Raw genomic sequence first — 22,610 nt, 5'->3', positions numbered from 1 at the left:
ATGTAACCATGCAGAAAACTGAGACAAAATTTTATTTCTTCTGCCTTTTAATTACCATCTGCTGACATAAGATTACATTTCTTAAAGTGACTGGGTCTACCTGCCAGCTGAATTTTTCGCCTGATTTCCTCAAGCTCTGGCAGCTGCCTTCATTATTGGTGAAAATGGCATGGCAAAGCTAGCATGAAAAATGAGGCTAAGCACCTGTCACTTCATTTTTCTGCAAAGAAACAAAGAAAACACATGAAACCCGATGCTCTGCACCATCTATACTCAGTAACATCTTGCTGCAAAAAGGATAGAGCGTCAGTTTGTTCTTGCATACAATAAGAAGCATGACATATAAAAACACTTCTAGCAACCTACGTATTTATGATAATCAGAACAGATACATCTCCAAAAAACCCAATACAGGGAAATAAAAGAAAAAATGTGCATAAAAATCTTACTCATCATCACTGAATTCTGTGAATATAATCACCCTCTAAATACGGGCTGTTTGGGGATAAGAGCTTTACCAGTGAACTTCACCTAACAAATGATAGAGTCAAGTGTCTTACTGATTTTCTTTACAGTAAAAAGAGCCTCCTATTAAACCATGAATCAGCCAGGTACTAAGCACTTTAAGCCCATGAGTAATCTCACTGTGGTTACAAGTGTATGGATGCCTTAGCTTTTTCCAGAATTGAGGTCTTGATCCCTGTGGAAGATGGTTAATATTTGGTGCATCTGAAGCCGAAGCACGCCAGGAAAGGCAACCTTCTTGTCAGAAGCAGCTATTTGAACGGCCTTTGAAACCTGTCAGCTTTCACGCATGGAAGAACTCACCTGAAAAGAACCCAAAGTTGGAAACTATGGAGGAGGGCAAAGAAAAAGGCTTAAAAGCACATTATAACAGCTTGTTTCTATCAAATTTTCTGCTTCATCACAAAATAAGAATGGTTATGTCAGCTGTTTTTTTCCAAAACAAAATAACCATTCAGGATGCCTAAAGTTGTTCTGATGAAGTTGAGCTAAAACAGGACTTGATGAGAACACAGTTTTGAAGTTATCTAAGACTGCTGAGCTGGTGAGACTGGGTGAACATTTTGGCTAATTTCCACCGTGGTATCCTCTGTACCCTCCTCACAGTACAGCTCTACAGCCATGGCTCTGATTGCCTGAGGGGAACAAGGGTGAATTTATGAGCTAATTCCTTTATTAAATGCAAAAAATGAGATGAAGAAATACAGGTAAGTTCTGTTATGGCCGAGCTATAACCTGCTTTGTCCCGTGAGTGGAACATCCAGAACCACCTGCCACAACTTGTGCATCTACTTCAAGCATACTGATTGCAAACTTTCAGGGCTTTTAAAAATACCCTACACAATAAAAAGGAACACAAATATTAAAAAGTGCCCAGGAGTGTGGAGGGGTGGGGTACGCACAACAAGATTTTGCTGCTTTCACTTGGAGATAAATTTGTGATAGGCTGGATTCATGGGGCAGCACAGTCTACTTCACAAAGTGACAGAGGAATCCTATCAATGGAAAAAAAAAAAAAAAAAAAAACAGATGTGAATTTTCTCTCTCTGCATTTTTTTTTTTTTTGGTGCATATTCTCCCCCCATTTGCTTTCATGCCCATTGTTGTCTTTTCTGCCAAATTTTGAGGGAATGTCTGTGGAAGATTTTGATGAATTGACATGAACTATGAGCCATCTTAATTTTACAAATGGTCCAGCAACTGCCTAAAGGAAAGACTTCAAGTTGTCAGATGCAGAAGCTTGTTTATATGAGGTCACAAAGGGATTGTGATGCAAATATTAGCAAAAAAATGTAAATTCTCAAACTACTTCACCCCATTAGAAAGACTCACTATTCCTAGTTTAATCTCTACTTCAGTATCTCTTCTTCAAGCAGAGGCATGTAAAACAAAGCCTTCTATTCTGACACTTGGTCTAGTTTCATGCTGTTACTATAGTCATCCTGTAAATCCAAATGATACATGGGAATCCAAATTACCAACTGAACAAAAACTTTGAAGTTCTGTCTGGAAAGCATTCAAAATACTCATTCCATGAGATTCAGTTTTTCTACACAACTGAAGTTGTCCTCTTTTTCTTTGGAAATGAAAATACACATGTCCAAAGATGGATTTTTTTTTCCCCTCTGCTTTGCCAAAAGAAAGATTTTAGTAGGAAAAAACATAGAAAGATCTGCAATTGCAGTCATGCTGGAATGAAGAGTTTATGGAATAAATATATACTTTATTCCATCCATATTTATGGAAGGTTAATTGAAAGGTTTTGCATGAGAGACTTACAATGATATGCTTTTGAGCATCTAGCAGGACGCACAAAGTTTTGTTTTAATTCCTTTAAACGACATTTCTAGTTTTTATGAGAGACAGACTGAAATATTGCATCAATTATTAGCATATTTCTGAAGAAATCATTAACAGTATATTTTAGCACTTATAGCAGTGAAGAGTTCAAATCAGGGTCAGATAATAGTAATGTTGTGTGGGTTGCTATTAATTTCACTTTTATTGCAGTCTCTTATAATTAGCATGTTAAAACACAAGTTCCAATGTCCACACTTGAAAAAAAAAATACATTTGCAAATGCAGGGTGCATTATTACCCTGTAGTAATCTCATCCAGATTAAAAACATTACATATGCCCATGCCGTGTAAAGGCCTTTATCCTCTCATAATTCTTACAATAAGCAAGACAGGATTTGTTTAGTATTTTGGGTGAAAAAGCTGGCAAATACAGATGTTGCAGAAAACAGAACTGGTAGTTCAGTAGGTGGCACTCTTCCCTTGGAGTTGGTACTGAAACAAAACACCAGCATATTAGGCACCAGGGGACATTAAATGATGAAGCAGATACTAAAGAGAGACCTTTAATTGCACAAGGTCAAAGATCCCAAAGTGTCTTTTCTAGAATATTAGTGCTAATCATAGCATCCTCTTCAAGTTTCCCTTTTGGTAGTTGCAGCCCATCAAATTTCCACCTGACATTTCCACAGTGTAAGGAATTTCACGGCTTGCACAACCTGATGGCTTGTACAATCAATCAGCAAAAGGGTTGAGTTTCTCAAGCAGGAGACATCTGCAGTTCAGGTTGTTCAAACCAGGACAATACTATCACATGCCTTCTGCAGTATGTGACCACTTTGAAAGCTTCAAGACTTTCTGAATGAGACAGTCAGTAAAAAGTTTTGTCACAACTTTTCTGTAGGAGTTAATACCTCCCTTAGTGGATTCAGTTTTAACTTATCCCTTGTGTCATGATTTATATTCATATTTGACCATGAAAGGAAAATAAAATCAATATATTTTTCAAAAAAAGTCTCAGAAAAGACAGTTCAGACTATTCTAAATATGTAATAAGTAAATAACCCACTTTTCAGAAAGAACTATGAAAACACTCAAAACACATCCACCACTTACAAGACAAATGTGCAGCTGGAAATGCACATGGTTGTTTATTTTAACGTACAAGGTGGTCTCAAGGATTTAAGCATCATGGACCAAGTTACTACCTACAGAATTCTGCCAATCGTTAAACCAATTCCAATATGTCAGCTTTTTATCCATAGGTTTTTCATATTCAAAGTAACTCCAATCCTAATCTTCACATGTAAAGCAACAAACCTGATGAACCTGATTTAAGTCCTGAGTCTTTAAGGAAAAGGAGCTTAAAAAATTTAGCATGTTTACTTCATTCAGTTTAGAGGGAAAATAATCAGGTTCAGCAAAGGTTTGGGCTCAGCAAAGTTCTGATCGGATAAATGTTATCTGGGGGCTCTAACTACACCTGCATCTGGGCAAAAGAAACTCTGCATTACATTACGCACTGCAGATATATAATAAATATACAGTAAATACAAGTACAGTGAAAAAGTCAATGAGGATATTACTAGAATATTACCAAGAAAAAAGATGTGGTTCTGCACTCCTTATACTTCCACAATGGCCTCCCAGCTGCGGGGGGGGGGGGGGGGGGGGGGGGGGGGTGTTATCTAGGCCTTTTATGTTTGTTTTGTTTCATTTTTAGGTGTTTTGATTTGATATTTTGAAAATCTTTTTCATGTTTTTAAGAATCCCATGTAAGAGGACTCCAAACATGCTCATTTACATGACAAAGAAAACAAAAATACCGGAGTTTTTCAGCTTATGAAGCAGACCCTTTGGGAAATGAACAGTCAAATGTTTTGAAGTCAGAAAGGATCTGGTCTAATAGCTATTGAACACAAACTGAAGATTCTCTTTCAATTATTACTAGATCTGTTCCATCGTTTCAGCTCTAATAGCTTCTTTATACTGATGCCCAGACTTTATTGAGGGAATTTATTTAGCCCACTATTTACAAAATTACAGGTACCCCTAATGCCAAAATTTATCCCCATCTTAACTATAGCCCTCTATAACCCACTCACCTCTGAGCAGATCTCCAAACTCTCACATTTCCATCCTGTTTGTCCTGCTAGGCTTTCATTATCCACTGGTAAAACATTTCTTTTATATGACCACTTTACCCTAATAGTGGCTGAGGCTCACTGCAAAACTGCGAGGTTCCAAAAATAATAGAAATTCTCATTTATATGGTCCCTTACCCTGCACAGCATACTTACAGTCTCAGTAAAGAGATGACATTACCAAAGAAGAATTGTTTATAGTTGGTCCTTTGACGAGATGGTTTAAACATAGAATTGCTTAGGAAAAATTCAGTATCAATGGATACTGAAAAACTGACCCTCCATTCTCTGGAAGTTAACACAAATCTTCTAAGTTCCCTCTCAAGCCCTAGCATTAATGAAATTTTAAGTATTCCCTCACACTTTCCTGAACCTGCTCATGTTTTTATAGAAATACAGCTTGGATCTTGGACTAGCAATGCAAGGGAACAGAAAGCTAAGGTTTTGCTTTCCCCAGAAGACAGACCAAACATTATCAAACTCTCTTTCAGGAAGACAAGAAAGTCATAGCTGTGTTGTTTGAGGGCATTCTTATTTGAATATCAGAGGCTATATCGCAGCTTTTTGTAACCAAGCCCCTAAATTACAAAAGATGACTTTAAGCATTTCAAAGAGAGACAAAGCAAATGCTGACCAACTTTCTGACATGTATCAGGTACACTACTTTTGGTCAGACAGAGAATGTACAGATATATTTGCAGAATGTGCTGAAAGTACAGTGTGAATATCAAAAAGCTGAGAAGGTCTTTTAAGTCATTTGCTGTCCATATGAAACAACATTACCTAATACCAATCCAGTCTTTCCCAGAGAAATCAATATTAGACTGTGTGCTAAGTTCATATTTTATTAACCACCCCACAGAGCAGAAAGTGCACGTGTTCAACTAAGCTCAGCCATTTAATGTCCTTTAAAGGTGATGAAATCTTTTAAATATGAAACCTTTCATATCACGCTAACATTTTAAAACAACTAGGGGAAAACTATTGATAAAAGAGATAGAGAAAATGTGAAAGATTGCCCAGTTCATGTGAGATGATAGCTTTTCAAATATTTTCTATTTTTATAACATATGTGATATAATTAAAAGAAGCAAAAAACAGGGTTTATTTATGTCCTGTTATAGTGATAATTTGCATTACAGCCCAGTACTACATGTAAAAGAATAGTTTGTCTCAAGCAGAACAGCTATAAAACTCTGAGTGGCAAGCTGCATTTAGTAGACTGCTGGGAGGGCTGTGTAAACAATTATAATTTATGTCAAGACTTATGTTAAGGGTCATTTTTTTAAAAATCATAATGACATTAAACAGTTTGACTTTTTTATTAGTAGTTAATATATTAACAATATTTAATAACTAGTCATATTGTAGTCCTATGACAAATTCATCTCTGGAAAAAATCACAATTGTCTAAGATTTCCAGCCAGTTCATTTATATAAAAGGCTCTTTAGGCGTAAAGCAACTGCTGTAATTCAATCTTATAGCACACTATACAATCTTATAACACGTTAAGGTGTGTATCAAAAATTTGCAGAAAACTATGTACAGATGCTATACATCTCATCAAATCAGATTGAGGTTACCTTCTAAAGCCAAGTCTTTCCAGAAGCTGAGTGAAGGTCAGCAAAGACCAACCAGTCAGTTGGAAGTATTTGGAACAGGACTTACCTCCTCTTCATAGAACCATAGAATGGCCTGGGTTGAAAAGGACCTTAAAGATCATCTAGTTTCAATCCCCCTGCTCTGGGCAGGGTTGCCAACCACTAGAGCAGGCTGCCCAGAGCTGCATCCAACCTCTCTTCAGAGAGATCCATCCACTTACTCATTGCTCACAATGGATTGATTGCATCTCTTCAGAAACCTCAGTCTCCTTCTAAAAACTCTGTTTATTCGAGAGAGACAACTTTATTTTTTTCTTCTAGAATTAGCATAACAGTTTGCCTTAAAACATGAAGTGGAAAAGTAATTAATATAATTATGGTATAATATAATTAAACTACAGTAGGTAGCACTGAATCCTCTTAAATCTCAGTCTCTTCTCCATTATATCATCCTGTTCTTATTCCATTTTCTCCATCCCTCGCTTTTCATGATTTCCTTCACTGGCTCTTTCTACTCACAACCTTAAAAGGCCTTAACTACCTAATCACCATTTCATTTCTCATTGCCTATTTCTCTGACAATTCAATGAAGATGAGATGATATCCTCTTCCCAAATACCGTCCCCCTCACTTTGAATCCCTACTTTTTTTTTTAATTATTATTGGACACGGATTATTCTCTCTTCTCCTAAGGCAGCACTGGTTTTTAGTCTGTCCTTCCCAGACCTTCCAACAATCTGTCTTTGATGCTGTCCTCAAAGAACAAAAAACATTTGAAGCTTTTTACTACTTTCTGGTTTTGTATCATCTCCATTCTTTACTGCTTAAGGCTCTATGCTTTTAACTATATATATATATATATATATATAATTTTTTTTTTCCTGATCTATGCTTGTTTCAGCCTGGCCCATCAATTTTATGCAATTAGTGTAAACGTATTTGTAGTCCTCAACCCAAATTTGGTCTACATTAGAAGATTTGTACAAGTTAACTAAGGTGGTTCAGGAACGTGAATCTAAATTACATTGATTTTCCTGTAGAGCAATTTGAATATTCTCCCTGATTCTACTGCTACTGTCTTCAAATAAGAACTCAGTGTTACTTCCTTACTACAATTCATGAGACTCAGTCCAGGAAAGGCAGTGTCTTAAAGAAAAAAAAAAAAAAGATTAAATCCCACAATGGGGAATTCTCACTTTGATTTTGGAATGCTGGATATTGCATATTGGGAGAAATGGGAAAAGTATCATGTCCTAGATGTGAAACAATCTGGGAGTAAACACTCAATCCAAGATACCTAGTCATCTCACCACACTCATATATATTGATTCCATCCGCTGTCCTCCCCCCTGCTTCCCCCTATTTCTATAACATCACTGTAACTCTTGCTCAGACCAGGATTAATTTTGTCTAAAATGAACCTTAACATCTTTTTTTTTCATTTTTACATTTGTTCACAGTTGAATCCTGATGTCCTTTCAAAGCCCCTCAGCAACTTTCTGAGTTCATCTTCAGGCAGAGGTTATCATGCCATTTTTACCTTTCCATCCTTGTGTTATTCCTCCCATAAGTAACATACACCCTTCAAAGTCTCATCTATCAGAATTGCTCTGTATTTATACTACCACTGCTTTTAATTTGCAACTGTCTTCTCTCACTGAAATCCAACCTCTGCCTTGCTTTCTATATATGCAAGACACTTTACACGGTTCTGTAAAGCATTATCTCATTATTCTGTCTCTCACTGTTGAGCATTTTCAGACCCTCTGTGTGAAAGATGAGATATAAAAATAAATTGAATTGGAATACATGATGCTAAGTCCTGAACTTAAACAGACTACACTCACAGTGCATATGTAATTTGACAGCTACAGGCTATACTTTCATGATATACACCAAACGGATTAATGTAAGGGATTTAAAATTCTAACCATTCTGAGTAGTCTGACCTAGACATTAGTCTCACGGCCGTGTAATCCTGGGTTGTTATTAACCAATTTGACATAGAAAAACTAGGGTGATTATTGCAATGATTACTAGTTAGGTAGTATGCCACAGCCAGCCTTCAAAGTTCAGCACTTCTGTAAACATTCATGTCTCCTGTCCACCATAACCACGTAGTAGCCATGTTAGCTGCCTTCATTAATACAACACAAGAAAGCATTTGTAAGACATATAGATTTCTGTCAGACAAAAATAACAACAGAATGTTTTGGAACATTTCTAAAAAGGAGAGCTGTGTAGTACAGAACTTTGGGTGTTGACTTTGATAAAGCTGGACTAAGTAAGGGAGGAAGCGTTAGTTAACATTTTCATTCTAAGGAGGAAAGAGAAGTACTGAAAATGAAACCTGGCACAAGGAAAAGGCAAAGCTCCATCTGACACAGAATCTCAAAAAATCCACAGAATTTTCTCCTCTGTTTCTTTTTTCCTTTGGTGTTTCAACTCATTAAAATAAGGGCAGATAAAAAACTTCATGCATTCATTCCTTTAAATATAAGAACAGTATTATATTTTATATCAATATTTACAGATTTAATATTTATAATTGTTTCACTTTGAGGAAAAACAATAAAAAAATACATCAATAGCAGTAATTCCAATTGCTCTAACTTTAGCTAGCTCTCTGTGCAAAAGCTGTGGTTTTGCAACCGCATTCCTCCACGTGGTTTTTAATCACAAAATATATAGCAGTTAACTTATCAAGAACAAATAATGAACATGTCATACCTTATTTTTTTTCTTGAAATAAGAATAAAGAAATCATTATGATCTGAATCTATCTGATCAGAACTAAATCAGAAATGTCTACTGGGGTTTTTATTTCTTTCAATTAAATAAAAATAAAAGTTTAAACTAAGATCTTAAATTGTGGTCATAAGACTCAGATACCAGCTAAGACCTTTGCAAATGTTCAGTTCCACACCCATCTTGTCCTGTAGAGGCCGTGATAATGATTCACTTACATGTCTGCTTATTAGTCTGCTAAAAATTCGAGCGCTGAGATCCACATTAATTCTTGAGTATAGGGCTAATTATTTTGACTGCAATACAGCTCAGAAACAGAGCCACACAAAAATTTTATTCTTAAACACTATGAAGAAACAATATTAAGAAAGCCTGTGTGTTTCTCTTAGTAGAGCTGTGGATGTACATACTTCCCCAAACCAATCAGCCTTATGAGTCTAATGACATATTGTGCATGAGCTGTTCCATTGTTTCATGAACATCAAAAAGTACAGCTGAGAGTTATTCCATTTGAGGATTAAGATCATAAAATACAGGATATTTTTACACATGAAAAAGAAACAACCTCCCATTTCAACTCTCTTTCTTACTCAATACAACATGAGAAAATGCTTTTTTTTTGTTTGTTTGTTTTCATCCCTCCCCAACTCACTCTAGTAACATAATATTGGTAAAGCTATCTAATAATATAGGAGGAATTTAGCTAAGAGCAACAGCTGTTTTGAAGTGGATTCAGTCCTTCCATCGAATCTCCAGTAAAAATAATTTAACTCAGGTAAAACTTGACATTTTCCCTCAAGCCTTCATTTAGAAGCTATTTACCCACAAGCATAGATTTGAAAACCTCATAGTATATATTGAACAATCCAAAAGAGAAAAAAACGCTTAAAAAAGAAACAAAGATTATGTATAAGCTGGAAAGTAGAAACATTCTAGGAATATTTATTGTAATTATCAGCCAATTTTATATTTCAATGATCTAGCTTTAAATTAGAGAGAAGCATAAAACATGCTATAAAGAAGCAATTCCATTTATTCCACTAATAAGTTGCAACCTGTTTCCGTTTTACAAGCGTGCACATAAATGTATTCAGTTAGCATGAATTATATATGCATGCCTGAATGTTCATGAACCATTCCTAATGGCTTTAGGTTATTGCAAATCTGATATTCCAAAAGTAAGTTATCCTTAAGTATGTATGGGAGCAGCAAATTCAGCCCTGTGCCTTGTCTGTTTCTGCTTAAGGGTGCCGAGAAAAAGCAATGTGAAACTTGAATTCTGGTCCTGCAAATGGGTGGTCTTTTAGTTTGCCCAAGGGCTGCTCTATGCAGGATAGAATCCTGTCTTCAGAGTCACGAGCACCACTGAAAGACTCGTCCTGCCTGCTGGATTTCCATAACCATCTGATTGCTTCCCAGAGAGAGATGAAAGAATCTGGGGACATTTAGATAAGGAGGAAAGATGGTCTGGGGAAGGAACATGATAAAAGTGCACTATGCTGCTTGTACAAATTGTATGAAAATATGCCTGGGATTTGTAAATAATGAAGCACAACCTGAACTAGCTAGTTTCTAGACAATATACTAGTATTATCATCACCTCCTTAAGAATTCTGGCTCATTTGTTTTGTAGCTTGAGTGCTGAAAAGAGAAAGTTCAATAAAATTCACCTCTGAAACAAACACTCAAGCAAGCATACACACATTCCTGGTCCTCTACAATGACTTGGCAGGTAACCATAGCCTTAGGTGTTTGCTCTATGTTGCAAACATTTTTCTCAGTCTGACCATCCACAGAGCAGCTCTATTCCCCAAGAAGCAGATTGACAAAAAGTGTTCACAGGTAGTACAAACCAGGGGAATACTATTTAACAATATCAGTACTAAACAATGGCATACCCAGACAGTATGTAGAAACCGTAACTGAAGGAAAACAGGAATGGCAGCAAATGACCTGGATTTCCATCCACACTGCTGCAAAGCCATCTCCTCCCAGGAGGAACAACCCTGCTCCCGAACATCTCCTCCCTTCCACAGGAAGAGGTCAGCAAGCCTCAGCTCTCACTTTCCTTGCAGCCCAGACACTTGCTGTATTGGCCAGTGATCAACTACTGTTCCCAGGAGCAAGGTGACAGGAGGGTAAGAATTCTGTCAGAGACACTTCTCTGACTCAGAGTATTTCTGGACCTTGACCTGGAGTCAGAGCCTCCCTGCTTGCATTTAATATTTCACACACTGATGGGATGAACAGCAGAGCATTTTCTCAAAGCTAAGAAACACCCACTCACTCTAAGACAATGATGAATACAGACGTTGAACTCAAAAATTGCTAAACAAGCAATTCACATGACAATCCTCCTAATGCTCACAGAAAACCACAGCCACAGGGAGTATCCTACTTCTAGAACGCTCCCTGTGCAAGAGAGGTGCTTGCTTAGGGCTTGTCCACATAATATCTATTTTATCATTGCTTAAAAAAAGGAATATCCCTATAGAATAGACTATGGGAGCTGCTATTATAACCAAAAACCAATACACTTTCTTTAAAAAACAATTCATAGTCTAATTCCTTTATTAAAAAATATATAAACAGCCTTGATCCTACCATACAGCTTGTCACAGGCCAAAGCAGGAATTTGAATTATGCAAAAGAAGATTTGTCTGACTGGTGCGTGGGTGTGACTAAGAGGACAGCAGAAACACCACATACAAACAGATTTTTATAAAGGATATCCAGATGCAGGCTGGGCAAATGTGGGATGCAGCACTGAGAAAATCCTAGACAGAGCTTTTGGGTCTGAGTACCAGCTGAAAACAATCTCCTGTTGTTTGATCCTCCTATGCTCAGGGAAAAGGTGCTTGGCACATCTCTATAAGTAAACAGGATTTCATGAAAGACATTTGTCTCCAGCACCAAATTCTCCTAACTGGAACAAACTTGTCAGGCTGGCTGCTTGACTAACTCAGAAACAGTTACAATAGATTTTTGAAAAGCCTTCCAGTGTTCTCATTAACAACACCCTGTCAATTAGGTGGTCACTGTGCCTTAGTAGTTCAAAAAAATAGTTTCAAATTAGAGTTTTTTTACCACGAAGCAGTAAAAACACACATTCTGAAAGCAACCATAAAGTTTGATAACCCATTACACTAAAAAATATTTCTGGGGGCTAATCCATGCTGATGACTCAAGACATACAATCACTTTCCTAAAATCCTGATTTTTAGCACTGCAAACAACTGCACAGCTGTGGGATATGCTGGCTCCAGTATTAAGTATCATGAACATTTAACACAAGATCACAGTTGTAATCAAGCAGCTATGTATACATTTAATGTAATTCTACTGGTCTAAAGCACAATCTCTCCTTTCTTTGAGGACCTTGGATGTAGGACAGATCCACAGCAGTACTCTGAGGCACAACCTGTGATGCCTCCAGGTAACATAATGAATTATACAGCCAGAACTCTGAATTTATTGATCACTTAACATGAAAAAAAAGCAAGCATATTTAAGACTATGGACTTTTCCTGACAGGCCAACTTGCAAAATACATTGGCAGATGTGTTTTATTACATGGAGAATTTCTCCAGCCATCTAGCTGCTATTTTTAATCATTGCAACATGTATATGAATGAAGACAAGTAAAAGAATTATTACCAGCAACTTCTACTCCTGGGAGAAGACTTGGCTCTACACATTTTCAGACAAAATACACGACTAAGCCATCAGCAACTGCAGTGCCAACTTCACCAGCTTATGAACAGGGCAAGACAGGCAATGCCTGGCTGCACGGTACCAAAGGTTCACTGAATTCATTTCCAGCCTCCAACCAGGCCCATGATCAGATGCTCTGAAGGACAGGATGAGTATCCTGGCTAATTTGCTTCCTTGTTAAATCTCATCTGTGTGTCAAGCGATAGCCAAGAGGAGTGGCAGTGCCCATGCTGTACCTACCTTCTCTGACAGGCAGGCAAGGTCCTCATTCCACTTTCCAATGGCTGAGCTCGACTCTACTTCACACAGCCGCACACATTCCTTCCTTTTTCTCAGCTTCATATTTCTATTTGATTTCATCGACTCTACGGAAATGCAGGCAACTTTTCTGCCAGTTTTAATGGATTTCACCCTGAAATCAATAGAAAAATGCCCATCTATAATAGCAGCTAATTTAGTTCCTAATCTGTATTATGCCAGACAGGAAGTTTTTTTGGCTGTCTTACTTTGAGGGAAACAGTCAGAAACACAGAAACGAAAAAGGGCAAGATTTATCTAGGAGGTGGCAGCAGCTAAACTGCTTCGACTAATGCAGCTGCTGACATTTCCAGCCATTCAGTGCATTCCTCCCTAGGGAGAATAAAGCTGAAAGAAACTACTTAGTATGAAACTACTGGATGTCCATTAAAAATCATTCTAGTGGTAAAGATGAAGAGACTCATTGGCAAAATACCCCTTGTATAAATCTAAAAACAACATTAAAAGCCATCCAAAAAGCAGGCAGTTAAATAGATTCTTTCACACTGAGAAACAGCAGTACAGGAGACTAAAATGGATTCTGGAGAAAAAAAATTACTTTTGATTTAAACCACTGATAAAGAGATTTCCCAGTCAATGTCTGTGCAATGCTGAAGAGAATGATTTTTTTTTTTTCCCAAAGCCCCAAGAGATGTTAGAAAATATGATTCAAAGAAGAGCTTTAGAAGCAGAATTCAAAGAATTTGGGGGGGATGGTAGACCACTTTCTTGTATTACCAGCTGTTATGCAGGGTAACAAAGGAAAAAAGAGCTTTCCTCTAATGAAGGATGGGATTTAAAGGTTCTCTCTCTCTACTCAAACAGTACAGAAATTCTGGGGTGGTAGCAACACCTGATGCAAAGGAACCTTATTAAGGAATTAATGAAGCCATGGTGATTTATACTAATTGAGAAAAAAAGTTTCCTTTAGCTAACCTATGAAATACAATACGTAGTTTTAAGAAAGGAAGCTTTGTGAGGTAGCTGCCAATGGCTTTATCTTACTCCGATGAATGGGAATATACCAGATGTCTCCCTGGACATGACACGCTATACTGGTTTTGGCTGGGATAGAGTTAATTTTCTTCATAGTAGCTTGTATGGTGCTATGCATGGGAACATTTTGCAGTAATTCTATAATCCTATTCCTTTACGCACTGAAAACTTCTATATGGTAACACCTCAGGATCCAAATCAAGGTCAATGCTTCAGTGCTCCAGTCTTTGTATAAAACTAACAATTCCTACCCCCCAGAGCTCCAAGCTAGCAAGCATACCTATGTCGTAGTCTTTCTTGAAACATAGCTCTGGGAATGGACTAATGCTGCAAGGAATAGGAATGGAAAAGTGCCCCACAGCAGTCCTATTTTGCCTTCAAAACAGATACATCAGTCAAATCCTCAATTTCTGTGTTATCTCCTCCTCTAGATACTATAAACACACAAGCGAGGTGATACATCCCCTGATTTAACCAAATTTTCCATGGGCATGTTTTTATGCTTTGCTCACTGACCTCCAGCTCATTTGAGTTCACTGCATATAGTCAGGTTATGTGAACCATACAGCTTCAATTTAACACTTCTATTTAATATTCACTTCTTCTGTTCACCACCTCCATAACTGGACTGAAAATCAAGTCTTTTACCTCATTATAAAAGCTAGAAAGAAAGACAAGTCTTTTACCTTGTTATATAAGCCTAAAGTGAAAAGCCAAAAGACAAAAATCTAAGCGGGGATCTTTGTCAGCTTCTGTGAATGCCATTTAAGAAAACTGAACAGAAAATAGATATACATGGAGAAGAGGGCTAAGGGAAACATTTCAATTCATTTTCAGCAAATCTGGTTTTCTACTTTTCTGTTGAAATGAAAGCACAAGTGGCAACAACTCCATGCCTACGCTTGTTATTGCCTACTCAAGAATCAAGTGCTCTTTCAGTCAAGACTTGATTGTTGGATAGAAAATAAACTGTCAACTGGTGAGGTTTATTATCAAGCTGGAAAGTGAGAAAGGTTTGCTTGCTGTTGCTAGTTTTGGGATTTCATCAAAATGGCTTTTAGAAGCACATTCTTCTGCTGCAATTCTTGAAGTAGTTCTCTTAGAAGAATAGCATGCAACCAATGCAATGATGTTGGAGGCAAACAGCACCCCAGGCTTGGTTTTCTTAGCGTTCTCATCCCTGTAATTGAGACAACATGGTCCAACAGAGGAAAAATATGGGATTCCAGAAGCTTCAGTTCTTCTCTCAGCTCTGTCAGTGACCTGTTTTTACACCATAGGAAAGTCACTTAATCTTTCCATTCGTCAGTTTTCCCATCTGTAAGACATGTCTGATATTACCCTTCTAATGACACACTAGGAGGTCTTAGATGATGTCTATTTACACAAGCGAACTTGCAACAAATTAATTTGGCATTTGATCAAACCTCATGTTCTCCTTCCCCTGCAAATTGCCTCCGAGCTGTAACCCACTTCCGTTCTCTGGGCAGCAGTTGCTCTCTTCATGTTTGTCACAGCACTCTCTCTAGAATAGGACAAATTAAGAGATTTTTTTCCCCCCATCACAGCTTTTCATATCTCACCACATTTGTAGCACTATACAAATACTACAAATGTCCCTGATTTTTCCAATACTTTGCAGCTTTAAAGCCTCTGCAAGGTTTCCCTGCATGTTCAGAAAAGACTGTACAAGAAGTGTTTTCTTTGGCTTGGCAGCTTTCCAAAATTTTCAAAAGCGAATGCTATATGTGAATAAAAAATCTCTAGAAAGGACCCTTCCACCCTTCCAGAGGTGGGGGTGGAAAGGATGAGAGGACAATACACACCCATAATCAAAACAAATAAAACTAAGAATTAAAAAAGAGAAAACCTGTTTCCACACAAAGCACAGTCCTGCTCCTGCATAGAGGGCCCATAAAAGTGGTTGTCCCCGCTTTAACAGGATGACAGGAATGAGAATGAAGGCTGAAATGAGAATAAGCCTGCAAAGGCTTAGGTTCCCATGGCCTTAAACTCTAGGATCACCCTATCGTGCAAACAGCACTACACTTATAGATCCTATAGTTTTGGGGCCAAACACCTGGAAGCTGGGTGTTCTGAGAGTTTCAGGTCAATATGAGGTTCACTCACACCAACAAAAGATTATTACAGCACTCAAGGATTTGCATGCTTTCCAGACTCTTGGAACACACAGCTGGCATCATGGGAATCTAAAGAGCCCAGGAAGTCATAATACTTAACTGTTACTTTGACAAAAGTAAAATATTCAGACTTTTATTGCTTGTATTTTTAAGACTTTGGAATCCCCCTCTACCTCAGCAGGAGTGTCAAATTTTGCATATTTCATCCAATTTGCTTGTAAACAACCCATTAAATGCACCAGTAAATACACCTGTATGACTCCAAGTTTGTATGAGCAATTTTCCACAACAATTCACTGGGTCTACTACAAATAAAACTTTAAATGGGTACTGACAGAACTCATTTAATTTGCACCGGTGGGACTACTAACCCACATATACTAAACATACATAGGGAAAGGCAGATACTCCCCAACAGATTACATTCAAAGGAAATGCCACCCAAACTTTAAGCTAGAAATCAGTTTGCATGCTGAATATTAAACAAAAGCTTCTTGTCCTGCTAGCAACTGTTACATGGGTATGAAATTCTTCTTAGGGCAAACCCTAGAAAAGCTACAGAAGACATACAGCATCCCACTGTGCTTGCTGCTTGGTTCTGGCTCTCAGCACTACTTCAGCAGGAAACTACAAACATTGCTATTCTAAAGAAGTTAGAGCAATGGGGGCCGGAGTGAAAAGTATTTTGACTGATGTGACTAATAATTCCAAAAAGATAGTAGCAATTCCATTACATTTCACTTCTTAATTGCTAGTAGAAACAGCCTTCAATGAGACCTATACACAAGGGTCTACATATTAGTTAATAATTTTCCAAGGTTATACTAACACTAAAAAGAAACCTCCTAGATAATTAAAGGTAATTGACCTAGGTCAGTGTTCTTATTAAACAGCTACAGAGAAATGCGGAAAGATAATTTGCATAGACCAGATTAACATACACATAATATGGGCCAGTAGCGACGTAGCATATGTAGAACATTAAGCAGGAGAGCGCACTGGGAACTGACACATAATTGTACCACTGGATTTAGTCCTCTAGATTGTTTTTTATGCAAGTGCTTAAGTAACACTATAAATGAAAGAATAATATCATATGCAGAAATTAGAATTCTCAGAGCTAAATTGCATCCGGTCTGCAGCGCAGATACTTAATGCAGACCTTTATTGTGTGTTTTAGCAAGAAGAAAGCCATACAGAGGGTTACACCAAAGATTCATTTAGCCTGGTATCCTGTCTCTGATAACAGCCAAAACGGATACTTACAGAAAGGGTATGAATACAGGACAAGCATAAGGCATGCCCTGCCAATTCTAAGCAAACCTGCAGTTTAGAAACTTCCTGAGCTGGAGGCTGGCCCCACATCAGTGTCTTTAATGGCTCTTTATGAACTATTCTTAAATGAATTTATCTAATCACTTTAAGAAACCATTTCTATTTTGGCATCTGCAACATCCTGTAGCGATAGCTTCCGTAATTTAATTATGTGCTGCCTGATAATTTCACTTGGGTTTTGTATAGTGAGAAATAATAAATAATCACTATCTTTTCACTTTCTTTATATCACTTTGACTTTATGTAGCTCCGATATATCTTGCTTCCCCTGATTAGTCACCTTTTCTTGAAACTGTAAAAAAAAAAAAAAACTAGGTTACTGGAACCTCCCTTGCACAGAAGCCATCGCATCCCTCTGATCACGTCACCTTCTCTTGCACTTTTACAACTTCCATCACACCATTCTTGAGATGGGACAGTTGGAGTCGCACAAAGCATTCAAAATGAGGCAGCACCATTGATTTTATTCTAACGGGGGAAAACACTGAGAACATCATTCATAACCCTTAACGCTTTTTACAGCAGACCCCTTTCCTCAATGGGCACAGTATCTCTCTAGGATCTGTGTGTTCTGTCCTCAGCACTGAGGACATCATTTCTATCATCCTTTTACCTGTGCTCTGACAGCATCACATCTTCCTCTGCCTCCCCAATTTCTTTTGACTTCAGCTGCCAGACAGCAACTTCCCTGTTCCATCTCTCTGCAGAACTGGAGGACTTATGGCATCTTTCCCCATCTCTAAGGTTTGTGCACTTCCCATGTTTATGTGCTGGATAATATTTGCTGGAAAATATTTGTTGCCACCTTCCTTTATCCTGCCCCACTCTGCCTTAGCTTAGCAGCTGAAGCCAGAATTTCAGCGTCAGAAGCAATCTCTTTTCAGGCATTTTAAGACAAATTTTTGTGTATCAAAATACCACAAGGCATTTTGCCTAAAGAAGAAAAGCTAGGTAAGACATACTTGCTCAGGTACAATCCTCACACTCATAGCTACATAAATTAGGCACATAAATTGCGAAGTCTTAAGGACTTCTCGCAACCATAAAGGCAAAGAAGAGTTACCCTCAGGGGCAGATTCAGCTATTGGAGGGGTCAAATTACCCTTTGGAGATACTCATATCTCACTGACTATATTGAGAATCTAGGACATTTACAATCCTAAATTTAACAGCTCAGTTAAGTGAGATGACTCTGGGAATTCACATTTCTAGGACAAAACAGTCTGGGGTTAGATGAAAACAGAAGAGCAGCTAAAAATCTAAGCCAGACTCTCCACACCCCAGTACCCTCAACCCTACAGCTAATAGCTAAAATCTTAAAACCACTTTTTCCTAGGTGGATTTTACACAGCTAAAGTCATGCCATACAAAAATTGTAGTAGGCTGTGCCAAGCAAAATTCCTGGGGCATTGGTTTCTGTTGGGAATAATTGCCAAATGGGGCTATTCATTGAAACTTCAGCTATCAGGTTTCCCTGCTGTCCTTATAAACTTTTACAAGATGGGCATTTCAAAACACTCTAGTTCACATCCAAAACACTTCCTCATGGCAAGTTTTTTTCTTTTTTTTTTTTCCCCCCAGCAACACACAGTTGGAGCTCCAAGAATAAGCAGCAAAGCCACCAGCATCTGTAAACACTCTCTCTCTTTTTTTTTTTCCCTGAACACTGCACAGTTCTTACATTTGAATTTCATTTCTTTTCTTGGTTTCTCAGTCTTCTAGTGTTACTTTAATGCAACTGCTTAGTTGTTAGCAGAACACTTACTGCCAACTGTTTCCTTGAACCAGCCTGAGACTGACACAATAAAACCAAACCTCAATACTCTCTCTCACACAAATATGCAGAGAGCAATTGGCTCTGGTTAGTGCTTGTTTCATTTTTATTTTCATTTCATTTTTTCATCATGACTGTAAACCAAAATAAACCAAACAAAGGGAGTGAAACCACAAACAGCAATGTTCATGTAAGGCTTCAGAAGAAGTCTCCAAGAAGCAAAAGACTCAGTTTCTAAGCAAGGGGAGCTTAATTTCACCTGTTTCTCTATAGTCACACAATATCCTAGAATGCATTTGCTTGCAAAATTTTATCTATGGATCTAGAGTATTAGTTCTTGTATCTTCACTGGAAAATACAAAGTGTTTATATTTACTTGGTAATCAGGGAATGACAGGAAAAGAAAGAAAAGAAGCCTAAGCTAGTCAAAGCAGGAGTCAGGGAGCTTATCACTGCAGAACTTGGATTTGGTGCACAACTGTATTCCTATCCCATGTCCTATCCCATCACCAATAGCTTCTCATTTTGAAGTATTCTTTTTCAATCTGCTTTTCAGAGGAGTCAAAAGAACTCTCCTTCTCCTTGCTATTCCCTAAGTCCCCTGGTCCCATTATACCCAAATATCAGGAAGGTACATTCTTTTCCCTCAACTTTTCTTGACAGGTTGGCAATGTTTTAGTCTGTTTACCTTCTGACAAACAAAACATATTCCTCCTATAAGCCACTCTGGAAAGGGGTGTTTATGTGAAGGAATAGAACCAGAGATGGTATCTTCTGAAGTGATTGATCATGTGGCCATGGGTATAAAAGGTTCCTTCCTTTATTTATTGACTTTCCCCAGTCACAACATATCCGGCTAAACAGATTTTGGACATGGCTTGACAAGTTTCCTCTGAATCAGTGCTGCTTAACGTTACAGAAGTCTCATCCCTTCCAGAACAAGCACAGCAAACTCATTTCTCAGTACTCCGAGGCCCTTCTCAGAGAAGACTGAAGGTCTAGGCTGAAAACACAAACTCCAACGCACAGCCTGATGAGCTGTTCTCCCAAACACTCTCACCAGCACACATTCCTAGACAAAAGCCAAATTCTTGGCTGAAAACAAAAATATGTTTTCAACTCCATTCCCATATCTACCCCATCAAGATATTGACTGAAGTATATTTAAGATTAAATTTAGATTTGAAAATGCACCTTAAAAAGAACTAACAAAAAATGTGACTTTTTACACCATCTATTAATTTGTTTTCTTTATATTACAAGACTTTTCTAAAATGGCCAGGGCTAAGCTCCAAGAAGTATAAAATCCTACGCTGGAAGATATGTAAGGAGAGCACAAGATACCTTCTATAAAGAGATTTATAGCTGCGAAGGTAAATGTGTCCATTTACCAAACAGCCTGATCTTGCGGATGAAACGACCTTACTAAAATAATTGAAAAATGTAAGCAGCATGATAGAGTTTGGAGCGCAGCTTTGGACACACACTCTTTGCAATGATTACAGCCATGGAACTGTGCCCACCATAACAATAACTGAAGTCAGATGAGGGATGCATGTAGACAGGCCTGCTCGTACAGTCTGGCTCTTGCACACTGCACTAGATATTCATTCTGATCTCAGCGGGAAAGCATGTGTTTGCAGAGCTGGCTTGGGCTGCACAAAGTTAAACTCTTTATTAAATCTTCTAGTTGGCAGTAGTCAGCAACAACTTTCAAGCATGCTAAAAAAAGTTTATTTTTGAACTCCAGATTTATACAGTGGAGTGCTGCACATGTTTTCTGAATTAATGTTTCCCCCTTCTCCTTCCCTGTGGAGACCAGAGCTGCAATTTTTCCAGAGCTGTTTGAGATTAAGACTCCAGCCCCCCTTTCAGAAATTCCAATTTTGAACTGGCTATGATTCCTGCAACGTAACCATTTACTACTACTGGCACTGTTCTTAATATAAGTTTTCATTTTAGATCAGTCCACGGTCAAGTGATGCATCAAATTCTGGATGAAGAGTCACTGCTTCAGAAAGAGAAGGTGCACCAAAGATTTGAGGCTAAAGCTACCTAAGTGCAGACTGCTATGGCTAATTATATCTACAGAAGTGTTAACCGATTCACATCCTGGGCTGTTTTAAATTAGACAAAAATATCTAACTGAATTTCATTATACATCTTCTCTGGGTTGCAATGCTTGGCCCACAGCCTTTTGAAATTGCCATGCTAAGGAAGAGAGTGCCTTTGTGAAAACAGCAGGGATTGCTGTACAGGTCTTAGCTCACTCTCTGACAATTATTTGATATTTCAGTATCAATGCAGTACAGTTGAGAGAAGATCTGGCTGGTAACACAGTACCGCAGCAATTCACTTCATCAACATTATGCTTACAAGTTACCATTGCATGCAGCAGAAAGCTCCAGTACCCCCCCAGGGTTGGCAAAAACACACTCAGCCAGTCTGCAGGGAAGGAGGCTCCGATCCTGAGCAGGGTCCGGGTGAGCTGCTCCTTCACTCACCCTCCCCAAGGACCTGCATGGCAAATAAAGCCGTGCCGGTTATAATCCACGTGGGCTGAAAACAAGTGAGCTAACCACAACATTTACAGGTTAGCTCTTTACTTCAGATTTCAATCAAATTATTTTGTAATTTGTTTCAAACCAGATAAATTTGATTTTATTTGGAAATAACCAGAGCTTTTACGATAATGTTGCCAACCTTGAAAGCAGCTTTTTTAAAAATACCTAGAAAACATATATTTTAAACTACCATTAAACATTAATTTCACACTGAAATTGATGCACATCAGAGAAAAAACATCCAAAAAGCATTTACCTTACTAATTGGATTAATAAGTAAAAGTATAAGCTAGTTCTCAAAACCACAGAATGCATAACTTTTCAGTCATCACCACTTTTTAAAAAAAATGTATTTCTTTTTTTTACTTTTGGAAGCTCAGATTTAACCAGCTATTGTCTAACTAATGCACTATGCATTGATGAAGCCAATTTCTGTCACAAAAGCTATGGTATACACATACAACTTAACACAAATATTTTTGGCAATAGTGTATTTTAAAAAACACACTGCTATGCAATTTTTAAACAAGCTGAATTAAAAATAAATCTCAGACAGCTTGTCAGCACCTATAAACATAGACAAATTGACCTCTCCTCCACCCCTCTCCACACATTCTTGCCAAAAGAAAATTGCACACAAAAATGAAACAACTTTCAAACCTATCTGCCAAACCCACGAGGGGAATTCAGATCACTATTTCTATCTATAAATGTCCATTTTAGCCTCTTAGGCAGGAGCTCCAAATATAGAACATTTAATGCCAATGTCAACTTTTAAAATCAACTCCATAGTTTAAAAACTCTCTCACTCCACTGCTCAATTATATATTGCAACCAAATCCGTTCTGAGCTGAAAACCTGTGCATCATTCTTATAGGCTGGGACACGGAGACGTTCTTACTAAAAAGGGAGGAAGGACTATTGCTGGATTAGAATGATGCACCTATAGCAAGCAGCAGATTCTAGTTTTCAT

At 37.9% G+C, this 22,610-nt stretch overlaps 1 long non-coding RNA gene across 2 annotated transcripts in view; it reads right to left on the bottom strand.

Annotated features, from left to right (window-relative positions):
* LOC121076208 overlaps window positions 1–22,610 on the bottom strand; it is a 170,850-nt gene that overhangs the window by 51,246 nt on the left and 96,994 nt on the right. For both annotated transcript variants that reach the window (XR_005823388.1, XR_005823389.1), the window contains one exon: window positions 12,771–12,942. This is a non-coding gene — a long non-coding RNA (uncharacterized LOC121076208). The remainder of the gene's footprint in view (window positions 1–12,770; window positions 12,943–22,610) is intronic.

The sequence above is a fragment of the Cygnus olor genome, chromosome 11 (genome assembly GCF_009769625.2).
Source record: "Cygnus olor isolate bCygOlo1 chromosome 11, bCygOlo1.pri.v2, whole genome shotgun sequence".
Lineage (NCBI taxonomy): Eukaryota > Metazoa > Chordata > Aves > Anseriformes > Anatidae > Cygnus > Cygnus olor.
Note: the sequence above shows the minus strand (reverse complement) of the source record. Positions and strands in the feature narration are given on the sequence as shown.